This window comes from Grampus griseus, assembly GCF_964374135.1.
Source record: "Grampus griseus genome assembly, chromosome: 11".
Classification (NCBI taxonomy): domain Eukaryota; kingdom Metazoa; phylum Chordata; class Mammalia; order Artiodactyla; family Delphinidae; genus Grampus; species Grampus griseus.
In genome coordinates, this window is record NC_139005.1 from 48,297,635 (window position 1) to 48,306,249 (window position 8,615).

The window sequence follows — 8,615 nt, forward strand, 5'->3', positions numbered from 1 at the left end:
TGCAGTGTCTACCAACTTCAAAGTATTCTTCATTTTTAAAACAAATAAAAGTTCAAAGGTTAAATTTGTTTTCCTGCCAGAATGATGAAACAGAAAATCAACTATTTCATATTTACTGTACAAGTAACATATTCTTGTTCCTCATCATATGTTTGCTTGTCAGAATGCCAAAGAGCACGATTAATTTTTTCCCCTTTCCTTTATTTATTCATTCATTCAGAACTGAATGAATTTATTGAAAACACTATTTTTGAAAACATATGTTGGTATCAACTAGATTACAGGGATGAATCTGATCTGGGTTCTTCCTTTAGATGGTCCACACTCTTATAAAGAATGTCCATAATCTGTAGTCATTATAGGGGAATTCATTATTTATTTATTTATTTTCAGTAAAAAGTTCATCACTCAGGTAGAATGTAGATAAAAATTGTTCCCAGATACTATAACACCCTTAAAGTCCAAACAGACATACAACTGACATTTTCTTGGAGTTTCATATATTCCAGTATGTTACATGAAGAAACCAACAATTCATTAATATTCGATGAATAAGACCTATGAGGCCAAATTAAATGTTGTCTTGCTTTCAGCAGATGTTCTTTATGGCATCAGGTTGATTTAAAATTATGTTATTTAAAACAGACCTTTGAGAGCAGCCCAGTTCATGCACTCCCAGCCGCCCGTGTCCCCTCCGGGCTCTCCTTGTGTCTGTGGAGCCATGGCATTCGCCAAGACCAACCTGGTGGCATCCTCCTTGCCCAACAGCAACTGCAGGTGTCCAAGGGCGCGGTCCGGAAGGAAGCGGGTGACGGTGGTGCTTGGTGTGCAGTGGGGTGACAAGGGAAAGGTGGTCGATCTGCTGGTGCAGGCTGCCGACATCATGTACCGCTGCCAGGGAGAAAATAATGCTGGCCATACAGTTGTAGATTCTGTGGAGTATAATTTTCTTTTTTTTTTTTTTTTTGTGGTACGCAGGCCTCTCGCTGTTGTGGTCTCTCCCGTTGCGGAGCACAGGCTCCAGACGCGCAGACTCAGCGGCCATGGCTCACGGGCCTAGCCGCTCCGCAGCACGTGGGATCTTCCCGGACCGGGGCACGAACCCGTGTCCCCTGCATCGGCAGGTGGACTCTCAACCACTGCACCACCAGGGAAGCCCTGGAGTATAATTTTCATCTTTGACCTACTGGTAAATCCGAATGTTACTGCATTCATTGCAAATGGTGTGGTAATTCATCTACCTGGATTGTTTGAGGAAGCAGAAAAAAAATGTTCAAAAAGGAAAAGGTCTGGAAGGCTGGGGAAAAAGTCTTATTATATCTGATAGAGCTCATGTTGTATTTGATTTTCACCAAGCAGCTGATGGCATCCAGGAACAACAGAGACAAGAACAAGCAGGAAAAATTCTGGGTACCACAGAAAAGGACACTGGCCCAGTTTATTCTTCCAAAGCTGCTCGGAGTGGACTCAGGATGTGCGATCTTGTTTCTGACTTTGGTGGCTTCTCTGAGAGGTTCAAAGTTTTGGCTAACCAGTACAAATCTATATAACTCACTCTGGAAACAGATATTGAAGGTGAATTACAAAAACTCAAGGGTTATATGGAAAGGATCAAACCAATGGTGAGAGACAGAGTTTATTTCCTCTATGAGGCTCTACATGGGCCACCAATGACCTGCATGCAGGTCTTTCGTCTCCTTAGGTAGGTTTATTCCCAGGTATTTTTTTCTTTTCATTGCAATGGTAAATGGGAGTGTTTCCTTAATTTCACTTTCAGATTTTTCATCACTAGTGTATAGGAATGCAAGAGATTGTGCATTAATTTTGTATCCTTCTACTTTACCGAATTCATTGATTAGCTCTAATAGTTTTCTGGTAGCACCTTTAGGATTCTCTATGTATAGTATCATGTCATCTGCAAACAGTGACAGCTTTACTTCTTCTTTTCTGATTTGGATTCCTTTTATTTCTTTTTCTTCTCTGATTGCTGTGGCTAAAACTTCGAAAACAATGTTGAATAACAGTAGTGAGAGTGGGCAGCCTTGTCTTGTTCCTGATCTTAGTGGAAATGGTTTCAGTTTTTCACCATTGAGGACCATGTTGGCTGTGGGTTTGTCAGATACGGCCTTTATTATGTTGAGGTAAGTTCTCCTATGCCTACTTTCTGGAGGGTTTTTATCATAAATGGGTGTTGAATTTTGTCAAAAGCTTTTTCTGCACCTACTGAGATGATCATATGGTTTTTCATATGGTGTATCACATTGATTGATTTAAGTATATTGGAGAATCCTTGCATTCTTGGGATAAACCCCACTTGATCATGGTGTATGATCCTTTTAATGTGCTGTTGGAGTCTATTTGCTAGTATTTTGTTGAGGATTTTTGCATCTATGTTCATCAGTGATATTGGCCTGTAGTTTTCTTTCTTTGTGACATCTTTGTCTGGTTTTGGTATCAGGGTGACGGTGGCCTTGTAGAATGAGTTTGGGAGTGTTCCTCCCTCTGCTATATTTTGGAAGATTTTGAGAAGGACAGATGTTAGCTCTTCTCTAAATGTTGATAGTTTTTATAATGAATGGATGTTGAAGTTTGCCAAATGCTTTTTCTACATCTATTGAGATGAGTATATCATTTATATCTTTCATTTCATTAATGTAGTATATCACTGAATTATTTGCATATGCTAAAACATCCCTGCACTCCTGGAATAAGTTCCACCTGATCATGGCATATGATTCTTTTAATGTACTTTTGAATTTGGTTTGCTAATATTCTGTTAATGACTTTTACATGTATGTTTATTGTGGCTATTAGCCTAGATTTTCTTTTTCTGTAGTGTCCTTAACTTGGTTTGGTATTAATGTAGTACTGGCCTCATAAAATGAGTTTGAAGAGTTCCCTCCTCTTCAATTTATTGAAGGAGTTTGAGAAGACTTGGTATTGATTCTTCTTCAATGTTTGGTAGACTTCACCAGCGAAGCTATCTGATCCTGTACTTTTATTAGGAAAAAGTTTCTTCAGAGCAAAAGAAATTATCAACATAATGAAAAGGCAGCCTATAAAATCACAGAACACATTTACATACCATATATCTGATAAGGGGTTGCTTTCCAAAATATATAAAGTACTCATACAAGTCAAAGGCAAGAAAAGACAAGCTGATTAAAAATCAGGCAGAGGAACTTAAGAGACATTTTTCAAAGAAGACATACAAATGGTGAACAAGTATATGAAAAGGTGCTCAACATCACTAATCATCAGGGAAATGCAAATTAAAACCAGGAGGTATCACCTCACAACTCTTAGAATGACTATCATAAAAAAGATAAACGACAAGAGATAGCAACTAGGTGATGATGAGGAGTAAAGGTATCCTGTGCCTTGTATTTCTATCTATAATTATAGATATCTGTATATGTCATATCTAGTTTTCCCAGCACCACTTATTGAAGAGGCTATCTTTTCTCCATTGTATATTCTTGTAAGATTTTTGTAAATTCTTTATGGCAAGATTATATTAGCCACAGGTGTGTTTTCATTATAGTTTCATTTTAGAACTATATTAGGGACTTACTGTGTGTTTGTTTAAACTCTATTGATCACAGCATTTAAAAAATAATCTCTGTGTGGTTTCAGATAATGGAATCAATAAGAGAAAGAAAGGCCATTTCTTTCATTCCTTGACTACACATGTCTCTTCAAAGAGAATTTTCATGGTCACCTGGTAAAAGGGATTTCACTGTAAAATTGCATCAGCATAATAAGAAACATTTGTTATTAGTATTTCTGATCCTTTGTGAGTAGGAGGCTGCAGAGTTTGAGAAAGAATAGTCCACAAGATTACCCTCATTTCTGACACCAGTTGTAAGTTCAAGGGTCTCCCAAAACCTCAAGTTCAATAATTTGCTAGAAGGACTCACAGAACTCATTGAAAGCTGCTCTACTTGCAGTTACAGTTTATTGAAAGGAAAGGAAACAGATTAAAATCAGCCAAGAGAAGGGATGTATGGGGCAGATTCTAGGAAAGTTTCAATTGTGGAGCTTCCTGTTGTTCTCCTACCATGGAGTCATAAACAGCATTACGTTCCCAACACTGATTTGTAACAACGTGCATGGAGGATTTGTAAGCAGGGAAGTTCTCCTGAGCCTTGCTGTCCAGAGTCTTCATTGTGGCTTGATCATATAAACCTGGTTGGCTGGCCATGTGGCTCACTTCAGTCTCTAACCCCTTTGAAAGCTGCACCAATACCATGTGACCTAACACCTCCAATACATCCTAATTCACGTTGTTACATCTGGTCGACTCAAGGCTCCCAGACAGACAAGGACAATTTTTTCAGGGGTTAGAGATTACCTCCCAGGAGCCAAGCATAAAGGCTGGACCCCTCTGTTTGGGTAAGGTTAAATTATTACAAGGAGGGCACGATAATACAGCTTTGTTTTTATCATTTACTGGATACAATTCTTGTTAGAGTACATTATCATGATGGTATACCCAACAAGTTGACAGTAAAGCAGAATTATTTTCTCTTGTGTACTCAATTAAAAGTTAATTATTGCAAATCTGTGCTTTAAAAGTTTAAGAACACATTGTTTGACTTAAGAATACCACTCACAGACAAAAAAAGAGCAGTGGTGGATGAATTAAGAGTCAATCAGTCGAAGATATACTGGCAATATGACTACGAGCCCCAAAAAAAGGAGGATCGAGGGAAACTTTGAATTGAGTGCTAATTGGATCTTTTTTTTGTTTTTTTTTACATCCTGTGAAAAGGAAAAATTCTGCAAACTGTTTGAGACATCCATTCCAATATTTAGCAACAATCAAACTGTATTAACTTTCAGGTAGTTCAGCTGTCATGTAAGGTATATTCTTATCTAGACTTCATAGAAACTGTAAAATCTTCTTTTAGTATTGTCCATATAATTCTCACTAGTATTATCATTATTCCTCAAATTCTTAAAGTCAATTTAAAAATTCTCAACTCCTTTAACTTTTCATATTCAAGATAAATAAATTACAGAAAACTTACAGCTTCAAAAATCCAGTGTTTCATTGTTTCTCAAAGCAAATATTCTTTGCAGGGGGAAAAAAAAAAACAAATGGGGGTGGGTGGCTTTGGTCTCTAAGAGAAAAAAAGAAAAAAATCACTACATAAATTTTGTCTAATCATTGACATTTTGGATTTAAATTACTAACTCTCCACAGGAATTTTAAGTAATGTGGGAAGAATGGCTAAAATTAGATCATATAGGAATATTTCAGTTATGCTGTTCTAGGGAACTAAATTCACATTTAAACTCAATTTTCATTACAAATGATTTTTTTATTCTATGTTATTCTTGGGGAAATTTTTGTACTCTCACTCTTTAACCTATTAATCTGTCCTAATATGATTATTTTGGGCCACTCTGAGCTGCTGAAATAATTTATTATTATGTAGGCATGTGTGTACGTACTACTCACCATTGTAACAAACATTTTAATGTCCTTGGACAATTACAGGGTAGCTAGACACTAAGGGTGGAAGCGTATGGATTTCCATCCCCACCCTGGGTATTCTGTGGATATAATTAACTTGGAAACCTGTTAGATGCACCCTTGAGTATTTATGCAGTCAAGCAGGCAGTTATACCATCACACAGAAATACTGATACCATGATATTATGAGTCTTAAATTTACAAACTTGTCTGGACTCATATTTTAAGCTCACTTTTAGAAAAATAGTCATTTTTAGAACCATGGTCTAACCATGGTTGGAACCGTGGTCATTCATCAGAGAGACCTAAGATTTATTTAACTTGAGCCTACACAGAAACTGTGGGAGATTTCAGATAAAGAAGGCATGTGCATTGAATCAGTAAGACTGCTCCTCAGGTAGTGATCAGGCAAGATTTCTACAATGCACACTGATGAAGCACATTGTAAAGCAGTTCAGGTACAGTCAGGTGCAAGGAACCATGTTAGTTATCTTCAAATTTATAAGGAGTGATTCTTTCATTAACTTGTGCCTCAAAGTATAGAATGGAAGACTAAAGAAGGGTCTTATTCTTTGTTCATGCTTGAAGATGTTTCTGTTGTATCTGGGCATAATTTGTTATGTAATGGTTCAGAGCAGGAACCAGAGCTGAACAGTTTAGACTTGAAACACATTCCTTGCTAATTAACTTTGTGATATTTGTACATTACTTTACAGATCTGGGTTTCAGTTCCCTCACCTATAAAATTTGAATAATTATTGTAATTTACCTCATAGAGTTATGGTAAAACTTGAGTTAAAATATGCAATACTATTCAAATAATGCCTGAAAAAAAGTAACACGGAATATATTCAATGATTGTTAGCTATTATTATTGTTGTTATCATTACTGGGACTCACTTCTATGTGGATTTGATCTAGATAGTGCTGCCTAAATAACGTAGAGATGATGAAACCCAAAGACATGGTCAGATTTTTTCATTATTTGGCTTGACCAAAAGGGTATTTATAAATAATTATGTACCATACTGATGGCTCATTTTTCAAAAGTGCTGTGATGTATTCCTAAAATCCTCCATTTATGGTTTATTTCCCATTCCCAGCCCCATTATTTTTTAGTGAGATACAACTGACATATAACTGTGTACGTTTAAGGTTCACAATGTGCTGATTAGATACCTTTATATATTGCAGTATGATGACCACCACAGCTTTAGCTAACACTGCCAACATTTTACATAATTCTCATTTCTTTTTTGTGGTGAGAACATTTAATCTACTGTTTTAGCAAACACTAAATTTTGTATATTTTCTATATATATATATATAAAATACAGCGTTTTTGACTATAATCTCTATGCTGTGCGTTAGCTCTCCAGAACTAATTCATCTTCAGTTGCAAGTTTGTACTCTTTAACAATCGCTCCCCAATTCCCTCAGCTCTATTATTAAGGCACCAATTTACAAACAGTTTTTCCAAAGTCTAAGAACCTAAGCTTTAAAGTGAATAAACAGGCAAACAAATAAAATAACCATTCATGACTGGCTCTTTCAGTTGCTCTCTATATGATCTGGGTCAAATTATTTAATCTTTCTGAGCCTTGTTTATTATTTTCATATATAATGACCCATTACCATGTACCTTGGATTCCTCACCTGTACATTCAAACATCTGTTACTTGATGTTATTGTTAAGACTGACATGCATTACATTCACAATAACTCTGTGAGATACTATTTTTATTTGTAATTTACAAGTGAGGAAATTTAGGCCTAATGAAGTTAGATAAATTTTTGAAGGTTATACAAACAGAAACGGTGGAGGTGAGCTGAGGGTTTGTGTCTTAGAGGAGCAGACAAACATACATAACTCTAATTCAAGATTTTTAAACTGAAGCTCCTACAGATTTGTATATTTAGACGAAAGAATACTTGCCAAAGTATTACTGTATGCTGCTCAGAATTAAAATAATGTCAGATATTTTATTGAAACTGTAAAGAGGCTTCCTGCTTTGAGGCTGTCATGTTGTGAGGAAGCCCCAAACTCGCCCAACTAAGAGAACTTATGAAGAAACCCTGATACTACATGAAAAGTGAGTGAGAGGAAGAGCGCGAGAGAAAGAGACAGAAAGATGTCCAGCCAGCCTAAGTACTTCCGCTCTTAGCTGTCCCAGCTGTAGCTGATATTTGCCCACAACCATAAAAGAAACCCAAACTAGAACTACCCGACCAAACTTTTCCTATATCTCTACTCACAGAAACCACGAGAGACACTAAAATGACTGTTTCAAGCTACCAACTGTGGTGGGGCCATATTACAATGCAATGAATAGATAACTGGAATTTCATGTTTGCCAGGAAATAACATAACTTAGGACCTATTTGTAATAACCAATAAGAGATTTTATTGTATCATTTGCCCAGAAGAATGGGCCTGACTGTTCTTTGTTTTTTGGGTTTTTCTATTTTCCTGGCCACTTGGAGTTTATTTTCCACTCGGTGCAAGGCACACAGTTAGGGGGTGTCAATAAGGCTTGCTTGTGGCTTAAATAGTAAAGAGTGGGGTTCCCTCAACTTCCCGTTTGGTGTTCTGATGTCTTGATATAAAAGAACCCAACTGCTTCTACTTGCTGCAGCCTCCCTGATCTAAGGGTTGAGGTGGGAGGGCTGGGAAGGGCAGGGAAGGGCTCTGACCAGCCTATTGCCTCTGGAAACCTGGTGCATGGTAGTGGCCACACAGGACAAGGCTGGTGGTGGCTTTGCCCACCTAGCTACCAGGCTGCTTCCTCATGGCTTTCTGAACTAAGTCATAGGAGATCACGACGCTAGAGTCCTGGGGAGATTCTGAGTTCTATGGGAAGTCCAACACCAAGACCACGAACGGGAGCGTGGACTACCTAAAACAGAAGCTTGCCTTCCAGGTACCAGTGGCCTGGGGAATCTCATGCAGCATGGCAAGGACACTTGGAGGTAAGACTAGGAATTAAATCTAGTTTTCTTAAAATCTAACAACATTGAGTGCAGGCTCACTGAATTGTCTAGGTTGCTATTATAAACAAAGCTAAGGCAATTTGGTCATTTATAAATATTATGTTCTTTTTGGGGAAACCTTTTTGATGGGCAGCATAAGTAT

At 37.4% G+C, this 8,615-nt stretch overlaps 1 pseudogene across 1 annotated transcript; it reads left to right on the top strand.

Moving 5' to 3' along the window:
* Window positions 1–721: 721 nt before the first annotated feature.
* Window positions 722–4,722, top strand: LOC309829907 (adenylosuccinate synthetase isozyme 2-like; annotated as a pseudogene). The gene is made up of 3 exons: window positions 722–970; window positions 1,157–1,702; window positions 4,605–4,722. The product of its transcript is annotated as an adenylosuccinate synthetase isozyme 2-like (transcript).
* The last annotated feature ends 3,893 nt before the right edge of the window (window positions 4,723–8,615 follow it).